The sequence below is a fragment of the Microcaecilia unicolor genome, chromosome 3, assembly GCF_901765095.1.
Source record: "Microcaecilia unicolor chromosome 3, aMicUni1.1, whole genome shotgun sequence".
In the NCBI taxonomy this organism is placed as follows: Eukaryota; Metazoa; Chordata; class Amphibia; order Gymnophiona; family Siphonopidae; genus Microcaecilia; species Microcaecilia unicolor.
The window spans coordinates 436,664,308-436,690,917 of NC_044033.1; the positions used below are offsets into that span (position 1 = coordinate 436,664,308).

The window sequence follows — 26,610 nt, forward strand, 5'->3', positions numbered from 1 at the left end:
CATCAATAACCTTTAGTTAACACCAATTGTTTCTTTTACTCTGGAATGACGATCCACTATGTTATCCACATATCTATTATGTCATTCATGTTCTCTGTGTAATATCAATTGTACCTTTTCACTCTGGAATGGCAAATGCCATGAAGGAACACTGTAAGCCACGTTGAGCCTGAAAAAAGGTGGGAAAATGTGGGATACAAATGCAGCAAATAAATAAATAAAAAGAAACTGAGTAGGAGAAGGGGACTGAGGTTTGGAAATGGCCCTGATTTAGTGGTTGGGGGAGACGTAGGAATAAAATCTAGCTAAGGGTAGGTAAAAAAATGGGGGCAGATGAGAGAAATGGAAAAAAAAACGAGACAGAAGGATCAGAGTCAGAGGAAGATATAAGAGTAAAAGGGAAGAAGATGGACAGTGAAAAGCTAAAAATAGAAATTAGATCCTGGAAAAGAATTTAGGAGAAAACCAACAAGTAGAAGTAGTGAAGAGAGACCAGGACCAACCCACATTGAAAAACAAAATGGTCAGCCCGTAAATGGACAAAAAAATTGAAATTTTAATATTTAAAGAAGTGAGATGTCAGTTTTGAAAATGTGGTTATCTTGTACTTTTTTCTTACAGGAAGAAATGTCTTTGTTCCCTACTCACGGACTATTGATTTGAATGGAAACAAATGAAATAAATAAAATATTTTTGGGATATAAATACAAAAGTAAAGGTGATTGATCTGAAACTATACTAAACTGAACATTTTTTCCATGCACACCCTACAAACCACTGAAATTAACTAATACTACCACAAAACCAAAGTCTATAATTACTATTCATTTTAACTATTTAAGATACTTTAATCTGGTTAAACTTCCATGAACATTGTGTCAATTGATCTACACAGAGCTTAATCACTGTTAGTGCTGAGAACACTTGCTCTCTGCTGTGTATTATTTGCTGCTGCATATTGTGACATCCCTTGCAAAGAATGACATACAAATTTTACAGTTGCATTAATCCCCACTCTTCTCAGAATGTCATCTTATCCGCTTTTTGGTGTTCATTTTTCTTTTATTGATCTAATTCCTAGGCTAATTCATATTTTCTCCAAAGACACATGTAGAAACATTATCCCTTACTGGGCCAATATTCAAAAAGACTCATACATATACCCCCTAATTCTATAAAGTTGCCCAAAATTGCGAGTGCAAATTTGGGCGTGTGCCCAATTTGCGCACACAATTTAATAACAAGCTAATTAGTAGCAATAATTGGCTTTTTAACAAGCAATTATTGGCACTAATTAAATTTAATTGAACTTTATGTGCGATCTGAAAAAGGGGGCGTGCAAATTGGAGAGTCATGGGCAGAACGGGAGCGTTCCTAAAATTTACACACGTTGTTATAGAGTAACGGGGATACATGCCTAATGTAAGCACGTACATTTGCACCATGTTTCTTTTGGTGCAAATGGCTTTGCCTACAGTTAGGCATGATTCCCGGGCATAAGCGCTATTCTATAAACTGCATCTAACTTTAAGTGCAGCTTATATAATGTCATTTTTTTTGGCGCTAATTTTTTTGGCACCATATTTATTTATTAGGATTTATTTACCGCCTTTTTGAAGGAATTCATGCAAGGCGGTGTACAGTAAGAATAGATCAAACATGAGCAATAGGCAATTACAGCAGTAAAAATATTCAAATAACAATACAAAGTATGGCATAATATACTACTTTAGAAACTTATATATATTTATGCTCCAAATCTATGGTATTGATTTTACACTTATATCAAATGTCACTTATTGTAATTTTAAACAATTAAAGCCTCATAAGCCCAGGGTACCACTTAATTGGACACCAACTGAATTGGCTATCATCATTGGCTCCTACCTCCTCTGAAAACACCTGCAGAGTGAAACAACTCCGATTGGAGAAAAAAAGTCTGCAGTAAAAAACGGAGGGGGTTAAATTGTGACAATTTTTAATCAGTGCAAAAACAATAACCCAAACTTCCTTCTAATTCTGAAAAATTGGAAGATTAAATTTAAAGTGTAGATCATAGAGAAACGGGAACAACAAAAGAGAGTACTTAGCTTCACCATGGAAATGCTACCAAGGCAGTCATTCCTGAGCCACGCTTAATTTTGTTCAAACCCAATGTTCATGATATACTATTTTTGGTCAGTACTGTCTTCAATCCGAAGTATCTATCTCAAGTCTTTCTAGTGTCTTTCTCAAACTATTTCTCAACAGATGCAGGAATCCTTCTGTTTCACTACTTCATCAAGAGAAAAGAAAGAAAGAATATGACCATTTTTCGTTGTTTGGAAGAAAAATGGTCATTTTCTTTCTGATGTCCTGCATGCTACATACAGGGCATGCATGCAGGACGTCAGGAGTTAGAAACAGATTATCAGCGAAGGCGCTGGAGTCGACCGGCTCTGAAGAAGACTTCGGCTGGCAGGGATTGGGGACCCCCGCCAGCAAAGGTATCTGGCGACGGTGGAGGGTCGGCGGCGGGAGGGGGATCCAATATGGCGGGGGGCGGCGGCTGGGGGAGGTGGGCTAAACTGTGCCCCCCCCCCACCTCAGGCTCTGGACCTCCTTCCCGCCGAGGTCTGGCTACGCCCATGAAACATAACATAACACATTCCTCACTGTAGAAGAGAATGTGATAATAGTAACCAGGCCAGATCTGCTGAGCAGAAATCTTGGCTTCCTTGGCGAGCGTGCTGGAGGTAATACATTAAAGCGTGAATTTCTCATTCAATATGGGAGATTTGGTAGGTCTGTTTTGGGCCTCCCCTGAGAATTTGGTAAGCTCTATAGCCATGATAAATTCTTTTGAAAAGTTGGCTCCTATGCCTCTGCAAACAATCCTGCAAAAATTATATCACTTTAACATAAGAAGAAAATGATTTTAAGAACATAAGAGGGGGTTACGTGATGGCAGGGAGGTAAACAGATGTCCCAGGGAAAAGCTCCAATTAAGAAATCAAATTTCTTGATATAACAGTGAATACCTGTCTGCTGAAGTGCTGCACAACTCCATTTCAATATGCAGTAAAACATTTCACAGTTCTGCTGAACAACGAATTGAGAGGACATTGAAAGAGTTCAGAGCAATAAGATGTTGACAGAGGAACCTGGGACTGTCTTTATCTTACATGACGTGGCAGCGAAGGAATTAACAAAATACCTAACTGCTTTAATGGAAGATAAACTGTCAAAGACACAAGCAGATAAAAGATGGCCTTGACCTCCATAATCTTCATCTCCAATAGGCAGAGGAACATATAGCCCTACAGGAAGACAGAATGGATGTCCTGGATATAAAAGCTTGGGAGCTGGAGTGCCTGAACTGACAACTGCAAGAGCACATTTGTCACGGCACCCACCTGACTTGTGCCACAGCTCACCTTCTGAAGCTGTGGGGACGTCAGCTGGGTCCTCCATTGCTCCTGCCCTGCTCCTTTGGTCCCACAGTGTTCTGTGGCACCACACCCCCGACATGCCTTCTTGCTTCCAGTTGAGCAGACCCGGCTTTCCTAGGGCATGTGCGTGCCGAAGTTCTGGACATTATAGCAGCAGTGTGCTGTAGTTCTGGGAGACAGCTGAGGATCCACTTCCACTTTCTGGAGTATTTGAGAGCGGTTCTTCCTTCTCACAGAGGCCTTCGCAACAAGGTCTTTTGTTTCTGTCTTGTCTGCCTTGTATGTCCAGTTCTAGCTCCAGTTTGCCTGGGATCCTACCAGGTTCCAGCCCTGCCTTGTCCCAAGTTCCTGCCAGGTTCCAGCCCTGCCTTTTCTCCGAGTTCCTGCCAGGTTCCAGCCTTGCCTTTTCTCTGAGTTTCTGTCAGGCTCTAGTCCTGCCTTTTCTCTGAGTTCCTGCCAGGCTCCAGGCCTGACTTGTCTGAGTTTCTGTCAGGCTCTAGCCCTGCCTTTTGTCTGAGTTCCTGCCACACTCCAGCGCTGCCTTTCTCCGAGTTCCTGCCAAGCTCCAGCCCTGTCTTTTCTAGTCCTTGTTTCCTTCTGGCCTTGCTTTGTCCTCAGTGCCTTGTCTCAGTCTAGTCTGTCTTGCTTGTTGTGTTGTCCACTCCCATCTGGATCCAGTTCTTGCCTTGCCCTGGTCTTGACTGTCTGGACCCAGTTCTAGCCTAATTCCTTGTCTTGCCTTGTCCTGTCTGGGTTCCAGTTCTTGCACCACTGCCTTGCCCTGTCTTGTGTAGCTCCTTGTGTCCAGATCCAGTTCTTGCCCTGCCTTGCTTTGCCTTGTCTGAACCCAGTTCTAGCCTTGTTTCCTTGCCTTGCCTTGTTCCTGTCTGGGTTCAGTTCTAGCTCTGTTGCCTTGCCTTGCTTACCTTGCCTTGTCTGGGTCCTGTTCCTGTCTTGTCTGTCTTGCCTTGTCTAGCTGTGCCTAGCTAGCCTTGCCTTGTCCTGCCTTCTCTAGACCTGCCTTGTCCAGTTTAGCCCTGTCCTGTCTAGTCTTGCCTTGTTCTGCCTAGTCCTATCTGCCCTTGTTCCTGCCTTGGTTCCCCTTGCCTTTACTCCTGCCTTGTGCCATCCTAGGGGACTTGTCTGCCACAGCTCCAGGTGCAAACCAAAGGCTTACTGTCTTGTGGTCATGACAACATTGATGATCAAGAAAATAGAGAGTGGAAAAATAACCTCCATCTGGTGGGATTCCCAGAGACAGTCAAGGATCAAGATTTATAAATACTGTAGAACACATGGCTGCCTAAGGCCTTAGGGCTAGAGCTCGAACCCAGGGCTGCCAAGAGACAAAGCCGGGCCCAGGACAAACAATCTTAAGGGCCCCTGCCACCACCACCCCTCTGCTGCTGTTTCCACTCCCCACTGCTGCCATCACCACAACAGTTTTGCTCTTGTCCTATGCTGGGCCCCCTAATGCTTCCATGGGCATGAAGAGAGGCTTCCAGTTGCAGGCAGAAGGCTGGCTTGGTCTCCTGCTCCTGTGATGGGTTATCGCGTTAACTCTGCTCTTCTAGCCATGGGTTCTTCTTTCCGCTGCATCCCGTCTCTTGTGAAGTAGCTTCTTGTTACCACATAGGTGGGACACAGCAGGAAAAAGGACCTGTGGCCGACAGAGCGGAATTAACGAGATAATTTGACACATGTCACGGGAGCAGGAGACCAAGCCAGCTTTCTGCTTGCCACCAGAAGCCACCCTTCTCTCTCAACCACTACTGCAGTGGGGGAGGGGGTGTTTGCCAGAGCTGGGCCCCCTTGGAGGCTGGGCTTGGGAAAATTTTGCCCCCCCGCTCCCTCTCATAAGTTAGGCCTGAAACAGGCAGAACAGCAGAAGTCCCTCCTTGCTATATTGGGAATCTTAAACTATGTAGATAAAGATTGTGTGCTCCAAAAATACTGGCAATGTAGAGCTTTAGAATAAGAAAGCCACAGAATTCTTATGTTGCAGAACTTCTCAGCTCAAGTATCGCTGCAAAGGAAAGCTATGACATCGTTCTGCATGGAACTGTACAAGATGGGCATCAGAGCTGTGATGCAATATCTAACACTAGTGAGGCTTGTTTATGAAAATAAAACTATGGAATTTACAGATCCCAAAGAACTGGAAAAGTTTGTACAATGCTGACGGGATGAGGGCAATTGGAGAGCAGATCTTGATGAAGGACATTGAGTGAGAGAACTGGATAGTAGGACTCTGATTTTGAGCAAGAGATTTTGAAACATTTACAACCCGGAGCAGCAGGTGCTCTTTTTCATCCATAGGTCCCTTCCCCCCTGGGATTCTATTATGAAAGTAGCTGGGTATGCGACCCTTCATTGCAATTACTCCACTGGGTACATGCTCAGGGGGAGAGTATGGAATAAGTACTGTGCAAAATGACCCAATACACCATCCCACACCTCTGCTCTCTAACAGAGTGTTCATGGGTATCTTTGGTCCACTACCAGTTTTGTATGCTCCAGCGATGATTCTGTGCACCAATATATAGCCAGCAGGTGGTGCAGGGAGGAAGGGAGAAGAGTGCATTTAAAGTTGTTTGGACAGTGTTCCTGGATTCTGTTATGTGTACCTGTTACCACTGATATGTTAATTGGTTTAAGGTTTCATGCCTGAGGGTTCTCAAGGGAAAATGGGGATGCGGGTGGTACACAGAGGGACTGAAGGTATGGGGGGAAGGGAAAGGGAGGATTGTGGGTTTCAGGGCCAGTATGAATGGTAGCGTCAATACTGATGGGCGGATAAATGTGTTTCATAAAAGGACGGAAGATTTGGACCCAATATATGAAAGGCAAATTGGTTACACTATATACCAGAGGAATTGTTCACACAAGGACATGGTCACTGGTTGGCCTAGCTGAGGGGCTGGTCAGGGAAGGAGGGAATTTAACTCACAGGAAAATGTAAACATAAGGAGTAAGGGCTATGGTTAAGCTACTCATACTCCCGAATTCTATAAAAGTCACAAAAAATTGTGCATCAATTAGCATTGATAATTGAGATTTTAACAATTATTGGTACTCATTCGATTTAATTAAAATTTACACACGTAAATTTTACACGCATGTCCAAAAAGGGGGCATGACCATGGAAATCCATGGGCGGATCATGGGCATTCCTTTCATTTATGTGCATTGTTATAGAATAAAGGGGATCCACATCTAATTTAGGCATGGGGATTTCCACCAAGGTTTTGTTGGTGTAAATGATCACACCTAAATGTAGTTCTGGCTCCCACCTCTAAGAGTAGCCTAGTGGTTAATGCAGCAGACTTTGATCCTGGGGAACTGGGTTTGATTCCTACTACAGCACCTTGTGACTCTGGGTAAGTCACTTAACCCTTCATTGCTGCAGGTACAAAATAAGTACCTGTATATAATAGGTAAACCACTTTAATTGTAACTACCCATCCCCTTTCCCTAAGCTTATAGAATACTATTTTTTGGTGCTGAGTTTTTAGGTTCCAGTTATAGAATTTTAGTTCGTAGTGCCTTTAAACGTACATGGGATTACATCCCCAGTAAAGTGCACCCAAATTTTGACATAATTTCAGAAAGATAAAGGGGATATTGTATCTTTACAGAAAACACACCTTTCTGCTGTAGAGTATTAAAAATTGAAGAAATATTGGGTTGGGGAAATAGGATTTTCATCATGTATGGCTAGGCAGAGGGGTGTTGCCGTTTTGATTCACAACAATTGCCCTTTAAAATCCATTATCAAATTCATAATAAGGAAGAGCATTATTTCTTAATGATGGGGGAACTGTAGGGAAAAAGGCTTTTGCTGTGTAACATATATGCACCTAATATTAATATTTAATTCTTTTTTATTGATAAACGATAACATAAAGTAGCAAATACAATTCTCAAAAAGAAACATACAGAGTGTCATCAATGAAATTCAAGCTGTTATGCAGATTTACAATTATACATTTTTCCATTTTCTCCCTCCCCCTTCCTTCCCCCACCCCCAACCAAGTCTGTCCCCGCACCTAATATTAATAACCACAATTGTTTTTCAGACTTGGCTGTGAAAATAGCTGAGTACCCCGACTACAGGGTGGTAATGTGGGGGGGGGGGGAGGGGGGAGGAAGGGGACTTTAATATTACAGTTGATCTGTCAATTGATTTTAAACCTCCTAAGCAGATATTGAAAATGCATAGGGATACATGTGATCATTTTCTTATAAAGCATTTGAGTTTATTGAATGCTTGGACTCAGAGAATCCTTACGCTGTCTGAGATTCAATTTATATTTTACTCACATGCCCATAATGCGTTTGCTTGGTTAGTTTATGTACTCATAACCAAAAGCCTGTGTAGAAATATAAGTGATGTAAAAAAATAAGTACTTCCAGTAATAGCCATTTTAACTTAGCCTCTAATGATCAGGACTTTGTTTGGAAGATCTCCCTCATTTGTATAAAGATTTGGAATTCCACAGTTTTCTCAGAAAGCATTGGTAGGATTATATTTGCAATGATTCCATAGAGGAGATAGGTCTGAGAATTCATTGGGAACCTGCCAAGGCTTTTTACATCTAGCATATGTGGCAAGATGCAACAAGCAAAGAGAAGGGAAATTACTTTAGCTTTCAAATCAGCTCAGGAGCTCAGATGTGAGCACATAGCTAAAATGACCTCTTAGCAGAAACAGAACATGACTGAGGTAAGACTGCAAATTGATAATCTGCTTAATAGCCGGGCAGAACAAAATATTTATCATCAAAGATACAAATGGTATAGATGGGAGAGTAAAATGGGGAAAGTGGAACTAGTAGGCATGTATCAAAGATAAGACAAAGTGAGCAGCATATGACGACAGACAAAATTACTGAACAATTTCTAACATTCTTTAGCAGTGGCTCTCAACTAGTGTGTCAGGACATACCGGTATAGACAGCAAGCCTGTTTTCATCAACAACAACCTGTGTCTACAAGCTGAAGAGACCAAAGATCCAGTCAGGTACTTGAAATCTCCACAACTGGTCCCTATTTCTGCTTCCCCAATAACCCAAATGATAACTGTTGAGATGTGGAAATGTTCAGGTCTGCTGTCCATATGTTCTATTTGCGACATAGTCTGAGTAGCATATATGTGGGGGAGTGGCCTAATGGTTAATGCAGCAGGCTATGGTAACCCTGGGTTTGATTCCCACTACAGCTCCTCGTGACCTTGGGCAAGTCCCTTAGGGACCCTTTTACAAAGTGGCGGTACACTAAAAGTGAAGTACCACCGGGCTAATGCAGCAGCCCAGCGGTAGTTTCCACCCCCAGTGCGTGCCATTTCTAGTGCTACAAAAATATTTTAATTTTTGTAGTGCCGGTGTGTACCCTGAGGTAATTGGGCAGTGCCACGTGCTGCTAAGTTGCCACCGGGGTAGGACGGGAGCTCAATGGGTGGCGGTAAATGCTTCCACCCAAAATGGGTGCGCGGCAAGTGCTTCACTTGCCACATGTCTATTTTTTATTTTTTTAAAAACCCTGGCTTTTACTCACTGCGGTAAAAGGAGGCCTCAGCGTATGTCAAAAACATATGCCAATGCCAGTGCAGGCCCCCTTTTACCACAGCTTCATAAAAGGACCCCTTAACCCTCTATTGCCCCAGGTACAAAACTTAGATTGTGAGCCCTCTAGGGACAGAGAAGTTACCTGCATATAATGTGTACAGTGCTGGGTACATCTAGTAGTGCTATAGAAATGATTAGTAGTAGTAGTACTGCCTTATATGCAGGGCTGTGTGTTGCCTCACAGTATCTGGCAGTAGAGGGATTTTGCATTGCCGTTACTGAGATGACACCAGAATGTGAAAATATATTTGTGTTGTAAGGGAAAAAACATCCTAGCTCTATGCTCTGTATAGACTCTAGAACGTATGTAAGTTTCATGTGAATTTGCCTATAATTCAATTCCATATTGAAAAACTGTATGCAACATAAAAGCCTCAGGTTTCCCACTGACAAAATATGTGAAGATTAAAATATCTTTAAGAAATAATAAACATTTATAAGTTTAATTTTAACGGCTTATTAAACAAAAGTAGATTCTGTTTAAGAATATTTTATATTTTCCTTGCATCATTTGTAACAAAATATTTAGGAGGTTTTTTTTGTTTTGCTTTTCTTCAGCTGTGAATTTTAGTGTTCAGTGGGTCACAACAGAAAAAAGGTTGAGAGACACTGTTCTATAGAGATCTTTATATAGAAAGGGTACTGAATAAGGATGCCAGGAAGGAGTTTTTTAGAGACCTGGTCCTACTGAGAGTTACCAATCTGCAAACTCCAATGTGGGAACAGACCAAGCAGATCAATAGAAAACACTCAAACCAAGATAATGCCCGACACAGGCCGTGTTTCACCCAAATAAGGGCTGCATCAAGGGCAAAAACCCCTTGGAAAAAGCACTGTAGTATATAAGAAAAACCACTACAATGGCTAAAAACGTCTGTCACATCACATCACTCTCCAAAAGATGGCAGCACAACAACAAAACAACCAATACAATAGTCAAGCATACCCAACCACCCTACCATCCTCCCTTAGCACCCCCAAAACTGCTACAAAAAGGGCAAGTTGGAAGTCCAAAGTCTATTAAAGCACAAAACGGGCTTTCAAAAGTTAAGAAGTTGACTACGGGTCTGATGAGGCAGATTAAACAGACTTTTACCCCAAGTAATTCATGAGGATCATGTGACCTTCGTACTAGGACAATATGCATTCATGAATTTACTTAACATTCTCACTGTCATCTATGACAACAAGACAATAAGGCAGCAGTGGCCAGTTTAGATATTTAAAAAAGCCTTTGATAGTATAGCTTAGCAATACTTATTTAGGCATTAGAACAATTTGGCTTGAATGGAACTTTCATTGAATGGTTATAGATGTTATTCACTCTCCCCAAGGCACAATTAGTAGTAAATGGCAGACTGGCTCCATTATTCGACCTTCAAAGAGGAAAACAAAAAGGATGCCTCTATCTACCTAATATTGAAACTCACCAAATAATCATTCTGCTCTTCTCTCCAGATACAGATGATAGATATGCAGAACTTTGAATGTAAGAAAACCCCCTTTGAATAAATGGCCTAAAAAATGATCAATATAAACAAATAATGGCTTTAACAATGAATCCTTACCACAGATTTTATGCAAAGTTTGGAGCAGAGGACTAATGGTTAGTGCAGAGGGCTGCAAACCTGGGGAACTGGGTTTGATTTCCCACTGTAGTTCCTTGTGACTCTGGGCAAGTAATTTAACTCTCTTATTGTCTGAGGTACAAAACTTTAGATTGTGAGCCCACTAGGGACAGAGAAAGTACCTGCATATAATGCATGTAAACTGATTTGGTTGTATTACAGAAAGGTGGTATATCAAATCTATGATATTAGATCATTATATACTGTTATTATTATTATTATTTGTTACATTTGTATCCCACATTTTCCCACCTATTTGTAGGCTCAATGTGGCTTACATAGTACCGGAGAGGTGTTTGCAGACTCCGGTGTAAACAAATACAAAGTGATATTGTGGTAAGATAAAGTTCATGTGGCACAGCCACACTAGGGAATCATACAATGGAAGAGTTGTGTTATGTCCATTACGTACTTTAGTTTTGTTGTGTTGCAGAGATCAGGCATTTATGTTGGATTGGTAGGGTATGCCTTTTTAAACAGGTTAGTTTTTAGTTTTTTCCGGAAGTTCAGCTTGAAGCTGTATAAGTGACTGCAAGTTTTTGAATCAAATAAAAACCAGCTCTGCAGTTCCCACAAGCTTTATTGTGGATTTGGTAACTATAGCAATGCAAAAAATATATATATTATTTTTTTTGCTAAGGCCAGAGGATTTTCCAACAGGTATCGGGGACAGCTGTGGGAACAACAATGGCAACCTCAGTGGCCAGTCTTTTTATAATCCCTTTTAAGAATCTGTGGATTGAGAAGAATCCCTTTGAGTGATGTTTAAAATTTTGGGTCAGATTCATCAATGATGTATTTGTGGTCTGGAATGGTACCACTGACAATCTTGAACAGTTTCATGCATGGCTCGATACATGTCACAAAAATATACAATTTACAATGATGTATCATAAGCAAGAAATCTCTTTTCTTGATAAATTGATTAAAAAGGAACGGTTTTCTTTTTCCACTACAGTTTTTAGCAAAAGGACAGATTGAAATACTTTTTTTAGAATATTCGAATGTACATGACTTGAAGCATGAATTCGTATCCAAGTAAACATCTTATTACTTATATTCATCAAACTTTTCCCCCCTCCTCCTTCCCCCCCCCCACCCTCCCCCTTTTCCCATTTGAAACAATGTGTTTTGAACAATTCAATCAACCAAAACATATCAACAATCATAACTATACGAGAACACGTACACTCAACTCATTCCTATCTTCAATCTCCCAGCTCCCACCCTACCTTACCAGTTGCCCAGAAGCTGAACAATTAGTGAGCATATTGTGGGTTCTAGGGGACCATTAAAACAATATGGATATGTACTTAAAGCTCCCATCAATACATCTCTATTTTGTGATATGTCCGATGAAATTTCCACTTAGCATCCTTTGCAGTCTCAATTATTCCCCTTCCCTCCCTCCCACTCCCACCCAGTCGCCATCTCTCAACAACAATCTTCATCTGAAACCAGACCACAGACAAATACAAGTCCAAGACACACAGACAAAAAAAAAAAAAAAAAATTTTGTAGGTATTTATATACAAATATGCCCAGCGTGAGGGGGGGGAGAAGAGGAAGACAGCGATCCTAAAACAAAGGGGGACCCCATCCCCCCATCCTGTATAAATCACTGATCTCCCTGCTCTCTAACCCTACTGTCCTCAACCTGCATTTAGCAGCAGACTTCTCGCTCTGTGTGGAAGAGAGTCCACGTACACTCCCCATACTTCATGGAATTGCTTCAGCCTCTTGGGCGTGCGTTTAGCATATCTATGTTCAAAAGTCATTAGGGCATGAAATTTATTTCTCCACACCCAAAAAGACGGTGTTTCATCTCCCACCCACACTCCTAAAATCACTTTCTTCCCCAAAACCCCTGCCTTCCGGAACAGTAGCGTGTATGTTCTGTTCTCTAGATGATAATCTTCATAGTAATCTAACAGTATGGCCCTTGGTGAAAGCACAACCACACACCCAGTTAACTTTGCTAGATATCCAAATATCTCTTTCCAAAAAGTCTTAGTTTGAGAGCAGTCCCATAAGGAGTGAAGAAAAGAATTAGTCCCTTGTTTACATTTTTGGCATATGGGTGAATCTACTGCCCCTATTTTGAACAATCTCTCCTGTGTGAAGTATGCCCTATGAATAATACGAAATTGACATTCCCTCAAGGTTGCATTAATCGAAATCTCTGGAATTCTCTTTATTAGCTTCAAAGGGCACAGTCTCCCTGCTATTTCTGGAGTCCATCTGGCGACAAGGTCCCCAAATGTCCTCTCCTTAGAATCCCTCTGTATTGCCTTATGTAACCCTGATATCGAAAGTTCGCCCTCTTGAAATTTATCAAAGAACCCCCGTATTTTTGTTCCCAAGGACGGGACCAAGGCCCCTCTCTCCAAAGTCCTTATATAATGTCTTAATTGCAGATATGCCATCAAATCTTTATGCTCGACTCTCCCAGCTTCCAGCAGAGCACCCCATGTATATAATTTACCTTCCTCATCTATCACATGTTGTACTAGGGTAAGTCCTTTGACTGCCCATCGAGCAAAGCTGACATTGTCATTCCCCGGCATGAAATTAACATTTCCCCTTATCGGGAGTTGATCTGATATATCCCCTCGTCCCCCCAGCAACATTGTCAAAAATTTCCACGTCTCTCTCATTGCTCTGAGTAATCTACTCTGTCTTAGCCTATTTGGCAGGGATGCTTGCGAGCAGTGTAATAACGAGTTGAAATGCCATGGGGAATAGTATGCAGCCTCAAATTCCCTAGGCGTGTACTTTTCCTCTCCCAAGATCCAATCCCCTAGATGTCGGAATAAGCATGCATAGTTATATAAGGATAGATCTGGAATACCTGCTCCACCATACTTCCACGCTCCTATCAAATATTTAAACTGCATGCGTGGTTTTTTCCTCGCCCAACAGAACCGAGAGATCAGCCTCTGGAATTTCTTTAGATCCTTCTTCAGTACTTTAAAAGGTAACAATTGTATAATATATAGCCATTTCGGAAACAGCACCATATTGAACAACTGAACTCTGCCATATAATGAAATAGGTACTGTAACTGCTGCCAAGATGCTAAAGTCCTTCTGCAGTGTTCTAATAGGGTATCTATATTTATTCTATATAAATTCCAAGTGCACCTCGATAGTTGAATTCCCAAATATCTAAACGAGTTGTATTCCCACTTTACTGGAAAAGATCCTAACCAACCCGCTCTCATGGCGTGTTCCGTAGGCATGGCAATGGATTTATCTAAATTCAATTTAAACCCAGAATATTCACCATATTCCTCGAAACACTCCATCAGCGTTGGAAAGGACACCTGGGGGTCCACCACATGTACTAATAAGTCATCAGCAAATGCAGATATTTTAAACACCTGCTTCCCTATCTCCACTCCTTTAATATCTGCATTGCTCATAATTTCTCTAAGCAGAGGGTCCATCGTTAGTATAAAGAGCATAGGTGATAAGGGACACCCCTGTCTAGTCCCACGATGTATGTTAAATGGAACCCCGGAAGGCCAAGCGCCCCGAAAACACGCCTAATAGCGTCCCTTCTATTTAGCTTTGTTTCTTCTCTCTCCAAGTAGGTCCTCCTGCCACTATTTTCATAATACTCCGTGCAAACTTGTACATCCACAGTCTGTATCTCCATGTGTGCCTGTGTGAGTATCCAAAGATTATATATACAATCTGTTTTGCAGTTTTTTGTAACCCTTCATACTCCACCCGAAAAAGGTATCCGTTCTTCCATGCTCTATATTCCTAGTCCAAAATTCCATGCACAATATTATAGTTTCCCCAAACTAGTACACCATCACTGTCGTATTTCTACTTCCTTTTCAGCATCCTCAGTTCTCAATTGAAAGTTCCATCTAGTATCTTTCAATTTTAATTGGATGCATTATGGCAAGCGGCTTGTACTGGCATCACTCTCCGGCAGCCCCTTAAGAAACAGCCTGGCGGATTCTGGAGTGTCATGGAACTGCGCTTTACCCTCCTGGAACACCTTTAATCGGGCTGGGTACATTAACGTAAATTGGATATGGCGCTTATGCAGCTCTGTACATATAGGCGCATATGCTTTCCGCATACTTGACACTCGCGTTGAAAAGTCCTGAAAACATAGTATAGTTTTGTTTTCATATTTTAGAGGCCCCTTCGCTCTAATAGCCCGCAGGATATCCACCTTGTGAGCATAATTTAAGATTTTGCAAATGACCACCCTGGGTCTGTCTTCTGGTGCCCTACGAGGCCCCAGCCTGTGTGCTCGTTCGATTCGAAGGGGCCCCATATTCTGTGATAGCCTTAAAGTATTTGTCAGCCATTCTTCCAAAAACTTACCCAGATCAGCTTCTGGGAGAGATTCGGGTAAACCTACAAGTCTCAGATTTCCCCTTCGGGATCGATTTTCCATATCATCTGCTTTATCTTCTAGGTCTCGCATTTTACTTTGCAGCTTTTCCGTCAGCGTCTCCAGCTGTTTCATTTTGTCTTCTAAGTCTGAAACCCCGCTGCGTGCATGCCGTAAACTCTCCTTTGAGTGCCTCTACGTTGCCATCTACATTATCGAGCTTGGCGGACAATGTTTGCAGTTTCTTATCCAGCATAGCATCTATGGCATGGGTGACCTCCGCAACAATCTCGGCCACCCATGTGGAGCTAACCGAAGTCGGGCCTTCGCCATTGCCCGCCGCCATCTTGGATCCGCTCTTAGATAGCGTGTCTTTGTCTCTACGAGTCGCTCGTGCGGTCATCAGCGCTGATCTTATCTCCCTCCAGGTGCACTAGGTGTTCCTCTGTCGTTCCCTCCGCTTTTTAGGCGTGGGGCACTTATTTTGAGCGTTATACAAGGCGGGGTTGGCGGTTGGGACCGGGAGCCTCACTCACCGACGTCTGCTCCTTTAGCACGACATCACGTGACCATCCAGATTATTCATATTTAAATCACTGTTCGGCTGAATATGAATAATGTATTTGGGGCACTATTCGGGGCCGCATTGAGTATGAGTATTTGGTACAGTCCTAGTTTGAAATGGGAGAAAACAGAGAAGCCATTGGTGCGACCATCACTGCCAAAGGATGTGGTAACAGCAGTTAGCATATCTGGGTTAAAAAAAAAAAAAAAGGATTGGACAAGTTCCTGGAGGAAAAGTCCATAGTCTGCTATTGAGAAGGACATAGGGGAAGCCACTGCTTGCCCCAGGATTGGTAGCATGGAATGTTGCTACTAATTGGGTTTCTGCCAGGTACTTGTGACCTGGATTGGCCACTGTTGTAAGCAGGATACTGGGCTAGATGGACCATTGGCTTGACCCATTATGGTTATTCTTATGTTCATTATTTTCGAGTGAATCACTCTAATCAAGATTTTCACTGCTGTGTCATAGACCACATGCCCCCTTTAGTGTGAGGAGGTGATCAGAAGAGTTGTTTACTGCATTAGAATCAACAATGGATCTTTAATTTGGGTGCAGAAAAGCCTAAAGGTTTGAATTTGAAAATTTAATATATTTTTTTTCATTTTCACACTATGTTGGGTATTTGTTGAGAAATATTTTAACATTGTTTCAGAGGATATGATATAAGAATATGAAGTGATGTATTAGCAATTGGTATAATGAAGCATTGGGAGTTTTGGAGCCATCTTTGAGAACCTGGAGAACAGGAAAGAAGTTCAGTGCCATTAAATAATGTATGATTGAGAGATGTGCTTTGGACTGATTGTGATTTAACTGCACATACCCATTCATTGCTGTTTACTGTGTGTGTGTGTGTGTGTGTGTGTGTGTGTGTGTGTGTGTTTTAGAAAGTGCACAGTCCTTACTCTCTGAAGCAGTGAGTGTCAAAACACTGGTCACTGTTAGTGGGACCGTTGCTACCCACCTTCCTCATTTCCCCTTTTATTGCATACAGTGGTGGAAATAAGTATTTGATCCCTTGCTGATTTTGTAAGTTTGCCCACTGACAAAGACATGAGCAGCCCATAATTGAAGGGTAGGTTATTGGTAACAGTGAGAGATAGCACATCACAAATTAAATCCGGAAAATCACATTGTGGAAAGTATATGAATTTATTTGCATTCTGCAGAGGGAAATAAGTATTTGATCCCCCACCAACCAGTAAGAGATCTGGCCCCTACAGACCAGGTAGATGCTCCAAATCAACTCATTACCTGCATGACAGACAGCTGTCGGCAATGGTCACCTGTATGAAAGACACCTGTCCACAGACTCAGTGAATCAGTCAGACTCTAACCTCTACAAAATGGCCAAGAGCAAGGAGCTGTCTAAGGATGTCAGGGACAAGATCATACACCTGCACAAGGCTGGAATGGGCTACAAAACCATCAGTAAGACGCTGGGCGAGAAGGAGACAACTGTTGGTGCCATAGTAAGAAAATGGAAGAAGTACAAAATGACTGTCAATCGACAAAGATCTGGGGCTCCACGCAAAATCTCACCTCGTGGGGTATCCTTGATCATGAGGAAGGTTAGAAATCAGCCTACAACTACAAGGGGGGAACTTGTCAATGATCTCAAGGCAGCTGGGACCACTGTCACCACGAAAACCATTGGTAACACATTACGACATAACGGATTGCAATCCTGCAGTGCCCGCAAGGTCCCCCTGCTCCGGAAGGCACATGTGACGGCCCGTCTGAAGTTTGCCAGTGAACACCTGGATGATGCCGACAGTGATTGGGAGAAGGTGCTGTGGTCAGATGAGACAAAAATTGAGCTCTTTGGCATGAACTCAACTCGCCGTGTTTGGAGGAAGAGAAATGCTGCCTATGACCCAAAGAACACCGTCCCCACTGTCAAGCATGGAGGTGGAAATGTTATGTTTTGGGGGTGTTTCTCTGCTAAGGGCACAGGACTACTTCACCGCATCAATGGGAGAATGGATGGGGCCATGTACCGTACAATTCTGAGTGACAACCTCCTTCCCTCCGCCAGGGCCTTAAAAATGGGTCGTGGCTGGGTCTTCCAGCACGACAATGACCCAAAACATACAGCCAAGGCAACAAAGGAGTGGCTCAGGAAGAAGCACATTAGGGTCATGGAGTGGCCTAGCCAGTCACCAGACCTTAATCCCATTGAAAACTTATGGAGGGAGCTGAAGCTGCGAGTTGCCAAGCGACAGCCCAGAACTCTTAATGATTTAGAGATGATCTGCAAAGAGGAGTGGACCAAAATTCCTCCTGACATGTGTGCAAACCTCATCATCAACTACAGAAGACGTCTGACCGCTGTGCTTGCCAACAAGGGTTTTGCCACCAAGTATTAGGTCTTGTTTGCCAGAGGGATTAAATACTTATTTCCCTCTGCAGAATGCAAATAAATTCATATACTTTCCACAATGTGATTTTCCGGATTTAATTTGTGATGTGCTATCTCTCACTGTTACCAATAACCTACCCTTCAATTATGGGCTGCTCATGTCTTTGTCAGTGGGCAAACTTACAAAATCAGCAAGGGATCAAATACTTATTTCCACCACTGTATATGTTACTCTGAATGGTTTCTGACCTTTAAACTAAATGTAATATTAGACATAGAAATATGGAAAGAAAAATTGAACTGAGAACCTCAAGAAATCAAACTTGGCATATACTGCAACACTGGAGAAATAAAAACAGAAATGCATTTTCTCTTGTACTGAGCACAACACAAAGACATCTGCAAGCAATTTTCACAAAACTAACAAATTCCAGTTAATAAATTTAAAATAAAACTTTTTCTACCTTTGATATCTGAGCATTTTATTTACCAAATCATGCTGATCCCAGTGAGCTTCTCTCTTCTGCTTTCCTGTCTCTTTCCAGTGGCTGCTGTCCATTTGTCCTTTCTCCTCTGTCTTCTTCCTTTCCCTCACATCTGTCTCTATTGATCTTTTCCTTTGAGCTCTTTCTTCCTTTCTGTCTACGCAAATGTCTCTCTCACCCTCCAGTTCTCCACCTCATTTTTTAAAACTTTTCACCTACCTATCAACTTTCCATCTCCTTTTCCCCAGCTCTCCCATTTCCACTCTCACTCCTTCCCCACTCACCTAGTCCCTTCTGTCATCAACTCCCCATTAAAACATTTTTGCCCACTGTACTCACCATCCTCCTCTCACTTGTCTCCTTGATAACCCCCCCCCACCACCACCACCATAGTGTCTTCCTCATGCCTTCCCTCATATGAGAGGCATTTCATTCCCCTTATCATTTTGGTCGCTCTTCTTTGAACCTTTTCTAATTCCCTTTATCTTTTTTTTATTACTTTTTCATAAATAGCATACAACTAAGTATACAAAGTAAATACCATGAAGAAATCAACATTCAATAATCAAACAGACCACAACTGATTCTAGAAAACAACAGGCATTAAATCCACATCAAGAGGAAGTTAGCAGAATTATCAAGGAATGAAAAAAGAAAAAAAAGTAGAGAAAAAAATAATCACTCTAAGCTAAACTATTAATTTTGCCTAGTGCAAAAAAACAAAGAAACCACACTAAATCCTGAACTCCCTTTAATTAAAACTCACCAGCAAATTAATCATTTAGAATAAACCTCAAGAATTATCAGAAGAAACAGATTTTTCCTTTAGAAACATTTCCAACTGACTGGGATCCCAAAACATATACTGATTATTTCCACATGTAACAAGACATTTACAAGGATATTGAAAAAAGAAAGTACCATCTAAAGCCAGAACCTTAGGCTTCATGCTAAGGAAAGATTTTCTTCTCAATTGTGTACACCTGGCCACATCAGGGAACACTGAAATAGCCTCCCCATAAAAAAAAAAGAACAGATTTCTTAGAAAAATACAGTTTGAGAACTGAGAGCTTTTGATCTTCTGAATTGAAAAGTCACAATTAATATGGCTCTTTTACACATTAATTCTTGAGAGGATTCCAGAAATCTGGAAATATCCAGACTATCTGGTGATGTAATGTGATCAAAGTCCCTTTCCTCATTAACAGACTTTTTACCTGAAGGTAAATAATATGCACTGACATTAGCTAAAGAATCCATTTGAGAATAACACAATACATCTTTTATATGCCACTTAAAGAGCTCAAAAGGAGAGATGTAATGAGTTACTGGAAAATTTAGAAGTCTCAATTCATAACCCAATATTTATTCTCAAGTGTCTCTAATTTCATATGCACTGACAGCCTTTAACCAATGATGCTACCACAACTTACATAAGTGTTGCCATACTGGGACAGCCCGAAGGTCCATCAAGCCCAATATCCTGTTTCCAACAGTGGCCAATCCAGGCCACAAGTACTTGGCAAGATCCCAAAACAGTACAATACAATACAACTTGAAGGTTAGACAGTTGAGTCTCTGATTTTAACAGATGATGCTCAGCTGTGGTTTGTCTCTGCTGTTGCTGGAACATTTTACCAGAAGATTCCACAGTAAATTTAGAAAACTGATTTAAAATGGCTTCCAAACTGTTTTCCATTCTAGTCACCACAGACAAAACATCTTTAAGAGTAGGTTTGGACTGAGAATGAGTACCAGTGAGCAATAAAGACTGAGAAATATGTTAGAGATAGGCCTTGGATAAGGCAAATTACTCCCAGGGCTAGGGTTTTCCAATAATAAAGGAAAGGTATCCCGAAGAGCATTATCTCAATCTGGAATCTCAGGATCATTACTACAAACTAGCTGATTCTTTTCCATCAATAATGCTGGTTGAGTGGGGGGAGTTTGAACTCCCAACGTAGTCGAGGTGTCAGGGGAGGAAGCACTACTTACATGGTCCGGGTAAGTCAATCCCTCCTGCACTTGGACATATTGACCCATTGTGCCACATACATGGGCTAACTTATTGGCCACTCTGATGTTACCTTTGACCTTTTTCCGTTTCTCTATAGATGACTAGCAAAGCTCCCAGCTCCTCAATTGGCTCAGAAGGGCTCCAAATGGGCGTGCCTCTTTGATCACACCCCTTTGGGCATGTGCCCATGGCTGCATACTGCAGGGCTAAAAAGGCAGTCAGGACCTCACTGCTGGATGGAATGTGCCCCTGTAGCTGTCCGCTGCTTGCCTGCACAATAGGCAACAATGACACCCTCCACTCTGCTGCTTCCCAGAATTACTGTAGTAGAGCTGGGGCTAAGAAGGCAGTCAGGACCCCGCTGCTGGATGGAATGTGCCCCTGTAACTGTCTGTGGCAATGACGACACCCTCTAGTCTGCTGCTTCCCCGCCAACCCCTCATAATGAGTGAGCTTGTGTAACAAGGAGAAATAAGGAGAATATGTATGCATGTTTTGTATTACTGGAGGAGAGGAGTATATCTACAATATATAGTTGGCCACCTGTATTGAGAATTTTGAAGCTGTACCCTCATCAGTTGAAAGACAGTAAAGGTTTTGGTTTCAGCAAAAGAACTGGTGTGGTCTCCATCATTGTGTGAAGTCTGATACAAAGCTTGCTCAGCCTCCTAGGTAATCCCAGTCCCGGCCCTGGTCCCAACCAATAAATAATAGTGTGCACCCCTCTTGTCCAACTATACTGGGCACAGTCTAGGCAGCCACCTAGAACACCATAACCAGAGGGTTACACTACTTCTTTTCCTCTTACCTCAGCACAAAAGGATAGTGTTGGCATGCTGCTAATTTCAAGGAAGACAAGATTAAAGCAAACCTTGACTGCCTTTCTTTCTTTATTTTTCTGTGCTGTTAGCCATCCTACAGCAAAGCAGGAGGACGGGATGATCTGGTGCCACTGAATTTTATCAAACTGTATGGCAACCAGGATGGAATAAGAAATTTAGTTCCCAAGTAAGGTGGTGGGGGGGGGGGGGGGGGGCATTTTTAAGAGGAATCCTGCTGGTAGAAAATATAAAAACAAAAAACGTGAAAAAAGTGGGAGGGAAGCAAAAGCTCTGGAGAAGAGAGAAATGTGATCATGGAGTGTAGCAAGATTTCCAGACAAATATAAGCCCAGAGGACAGCTAAAAGTAGTACAGAGAAGCTGCAGGGGGGAAAAAAAGTCCTGTTCTTAAAATGCAGGGTCGCTGGCTGGTGCTTCCGCGGCACACCTGCGGAGCAGCCATGGCACACTAATGTGCTGCAGCACACCAGTTGAATCCGTAGTAAGACCCACTAGTGGGCTAGCGTTTTTCTTCTATGCCAGTGGTTCCCAAACCTGGTCCTGGAGGCACCACAGCCAATCAAATTTTCAGGATACCCACAATGAATATTCATGAGAGAGATTTGCATGCACTGCCTCCACTGTATGCAAATCTCTCTCATGAATATTCATTGTGGGTATCCTGAAAATTTGATTGGCTGTGGTGCCTCAAGGACCAGGTTTGGGAACCATTGTTCTATGCAAAGGAAAAAGTTACTACTTTAGGAGTAAGATTAGCTCTGGAAAATCGGAAGTAAATTCTTTGTGATAAAACGGGTAGAGCAGCTTATCACATAAACCTCTTAGTCCATGTGGTATTCAGAATTTTTCTCTGTTTCTAAATGTGCTCCTGCATATGTTTTCCAGGGACATTGACCTGCTTTGTTTTTCTGCCAAGTCATCTTAATTGACTCTGATCTTATTTCAAATACCAGATCTCCTCCAGTCTTTTTTCTTATTACTTTTCCAATTTGCACATCATTATTAACATTAATTATGCTGTACAATGTAGCAGCTGGTGCTGTGTTCTATTTACTTCTAATCTACAGCAGGCATAGCCCTTTGCTTAAATCCTTACTCTCTGCAGTATTATTCTGTTCTCCCTTACCATCCTTTCCTCCCATTATGAACACCTCAGTTCTTTTACATACTCTCCAGGTAGTGTCTTTAAATATTTTAAACAAAAACAGATACTCCTCTGCTGTCTTCACCATGGAGCTCTTAAGAGATTTGAGCCTGTGCTAATCTTATATTGAGACAACCAGACCAGAGTAACAGATCCTGCACCATGTGACTCAAACCTACTAAGAGCTATAGGGCAGCTGGCACAGAGAGGAAATATGCAAGTCCTCCTTCAATGATGTCATCTTCCTGTAAGGGCAGCAGCCAGATGACATCATCAGACTAATGAAGATGGTGAAATTTTGGGGGCATTTCGGTCATAACCAGAATCCTCAAATTCTCCATATGGGATGTTAATCGGGGTTTTCTGGTTATAACTGCTTTTAAACTAGAAATTGAGAGAAGGCCAACAGTCATTCAAAAGTGCTTGGTTTGGAACAAGGTAAAGATATCACCAAAACAGGGAAGGTAGGGTATCCCGATAGTGAGGTTGCAATTGAAACCATAGTAGATCAGGTGCCTTTAAACAAAGAGCAGACGGATTTTCAAAGCTGCAAATTAACACTGCCAACTGCTGAGCAAGTTATGAATAGGAATAACAAACATTGTTTGAAATGTTTATATGCAAATGCCAGAAGCCTAAGAAATAAGATGGGAGAGTTAGAATATATTGCACTAAATGAAAAATTAGATATAAAAGGCATCTCTGAGACTTGGTAGAAGGAAGATAACCAGTGGGACACTGTCATACCAGGGTACAAATTATATTGCAATGATTGGGGTGGCTCGAATTGGTGAAGGGGTAGCAATACATGCTAAGGAGGGCCTTGAATCAAATAGACCAAAAATTCTGTAGGACATGAAACACATCTTAGAATCCCTAGGGATAGAAATTCCAAATGTAAAGGGGAAAAGGATAGTGATAGGAGTGTACTACCTTCCACCCGACCAGGATGAACAGATTGATGTAGAAATGTTAGCAGAAATCAGGGAGACAAACTGGGTAACACAATAATGGGTGATTTCAATTACCCGGATATTGACTAGGTAAATGTAACATCAGAGATAAAATTCCTTGAAGAAATCAATGACTACTTTATTGAGCAGCTGGTTCAGGAACCAACAAAAGGGGGAAAAATTCTAGACCTAGTCCTTAGTGAAGCGCATGATCTGGTGCAAGAGGTAATGGTGCTCAGACCACTTGATAACAGTGGTCATAATATGATCAGATTTGATATCTGCTCTAGAGTAAGTACCCAAAGGAAATCCAATATGTTAGCATTTAACTTTAAAATGGAGAATATGATAAAATGAGAAGAACGCAAAAAAAAAAAAAAAAACTTAGAGGAGCAGCGTCAAAGGTTACAAATTTACAACAGGCATGGATGCTGTTCAAAAATACCATCCTGGAACCCAGACCAGACATATTTCATGTATTAAAAGAGGAGGAAGGAAGGGCAAACAACCAGCATGGTTAAAAAGAGAGGTGAAGGAAACTATTAAAGCTTAAAGAAAACCCTTTAAAAAAATGGAAGAAGGATCTCACTGAAAATAATAGGAAACAGCATATAGAATGGCAAGTCAAATGCAATGCACTGATAAGGAAGGCAAAGAGAGACTTTGAAAAGAAGATTGCATTGGAGGCAAAAACACAGAACAATATACTTTTTCAGGTATATTAAAGCAAGAAGCTAGCAAAAGAATCAATTGGACCACTAGATGAAATGAGATATAAGGGGCAATCAGGGAAGACAATGCCATAGCAGAGAGATTAAATTAATCCTTTGCTTTGGTCTTCACCGAGGAAGATGTGGGAGAGATACCAGTGCCAGAAATGGTATTCAATGCTGAGTCAGAGAAACTAAAACAAATCTCTGTAAACATGGAAGATGTAATAGAGCAATTTGACAAATTGAAGGGTAGCAAATCACCTGGACTTGATGGTATACATCCCAGAGTACTGATAGAATTGAAAAATGAATTTGCAGAGCTATTGTTAGTAATATATAATTTATCTTTAAAATGAAGCATGATACCCGAAGATTGGAGGATGGCCAATGTAACGCCGATTTTTAAAAAGGGTTCTAGAGGTGATCTGGGAACTTATAGACCGGTGAGCCTGACATTGGTGCTAGACAAAATGGTAGAGACTATTATAAAGAACAAAATTACAGAGCATATACATAAGCATGGATTAATAAGACAAAGCCAACATGGATTCAGTGAAGCAAAATCTTGCCTCACCAATCTACTGCATTTCTTTGAAGGGGTGAATAAGCATGCTGATAAAGGTGAACTGGTTGATACTGTGTATCTGGATTTTAAAAAGGCATTTCACAAAGTACCTCATGAAAGACTCCTGAGGAAACTAGAATGTCATGGAATAGGAGGCAATGTCCCGTTGTAGATTTAAAACTGGTTAAAAGATAGAAAGCAGAGAGTAGGGTTAAATGGTCAGTATTCTTAATGGAGAAGGGTAGATAATGGGGTTTCCCAGGGGTCTATGCTGGGACTGCTGCTTTTTAACATATTAATAAACTAGGAAAAAAGGCCCGTTTCTGACACAAATGAAACGGGCGCTAGCAAGGTTTTCCTCGGAGTGTGTGTGTTTTACAGAGTGTATGTGAGAGTGAGTGTGTGATAGAGAGAGTGAATGTGTGAGTGTGTGTGACAGAGAGAGTGAGACTGGGTGTGAGAGTGTGTGTGTGAGAATGAGAGTGTGTGCTAGGGGCCCCCCTCCCTCCCAGTTCCAGGGTGGCCCTGCCCCCTCCCTCCCTTCCAGTTCCAGGGTTCCCCCCTCCCTCCCTTCCAGTTCCAGGGTCCCCCCTTCCCTCCCTCCCACCTACCCAGTTCCAGGGTCGTTGCCCCCCCTCTCTCCCTCCCTCCCAGTTCCAGGGTCATTGCCCCCCCTCTCCCCCCCCCCCCCTCCAGCCACCCTGCGATGTTTAACTGCAAAATTAGGGAGCTGTGTAATGTAATAAAATGCACCTGCAACGTTGTGAAGCTGACTCCATGGCTTCACTGAAGTGAAGGGTTTGTAAGGTTTGTCAGATTCGTCAGTCTGTCACCAACTCTCTCGGCCCCAGAATGCAATAATGTATATTGATTATAATTCTCCACTGTAAGCCAAAGAATTCTCCCCTTCTACCTCTGGCCTATTTTCGTTAACTCCTAGCTGTAGAAGCGAGAATGACCTGGATTTTAGAAAAGGTGAATGACTGTATGATGTTAATGAAAGGAGAGATAGAGTACGGTAACCTGGTTTCAAGCCTTAATAAGGATTTACTGCATACAAATCCTAAGCATCTGATAAATATATTTTTTGTGCATTACTGTTTATTAAGTTATATATTGGGCACTTTTTTGCATAATTACACTATTATACCAGATATGTTGTGCTACTAATCCATTACAGGTTACAACAGAGAATTTTTTCAGGAGAAGCTGGAGAGGAATAGAGTCAGAAGAAGTTATATTGGCATGATGTTTAGGCATGCCAAAATCTCATAATGCTTTCTGCTGCTATAATTCATCCAGGATAGATTCAATTAGTGAACTGATCTCTGCTGACATCTCCAAGCACTCTCCTGGGATTCAGCCCAGCATCTTTAGCTGTTTCTCTTACATGAAACCAATTACTCTAATGCTTCTGATATGAAAGTGCCTGTTGTTGATTGCCATTTTGACATAGTATTCCATATCTATGGCACTGTGATTGTTTCATAGTCATTTTAATTTATTATGCTTTCAAGGATAATTGTTTTATCAAGCCACGTTGATATTTTCATCCCTGTGCCAAAGATTAATAGATGAAGAAAATCAATGTAAGGATCACATTTTCATCTGCATAAAATACATTCATGATAATTTCATTACATTTCTAGGAAAAGCTGTAAAAATAACATGCATAACATGTACTGTACGTTTCATATTTTACCTTTCATGCATGGTTTCAATAAAAGCAAAGGGAGAATTCTATAAATGGCACTCAAAATTAGGTGCCGGAAAAAAATCAGTCCTAAGTGCTATTCTATAAAGACTTCTGCCTGCCGAAACCTGGTGTAAATGCTGGCACCAAGGAGGTTTGAGACAGGAGATGGCATGAGTCTATCTAGCCCATTATGTGGGCTGAAGCCAGTAGGCGGAGTACCA

The 26,610-nt window shown here is 41.7% G+C and overlaps 1 long non-coding RNA gene across 1 annotated transcript; it reads left to right on the top strand.

The window, feature by feature from the left end:
* The first annotated feature begins 9,227 nt into the window (after nucleotides 1-9,227).
* On the top strand, nucleotides 9,228-26,354 carry LOC115467369. Its single transcript, XR_003941683.1, has 3 exons — nucleotides 9,228-9,310; nucleotides 25,847-25,850; nucleotides 26,343-26,354. It is a non-coding gene; the product is annotated as an uncharacterized LOC115467369 (long non-coding RNA).
* Nucleotides 26,355-26,610: the final 256 nt, after the last annotated feature.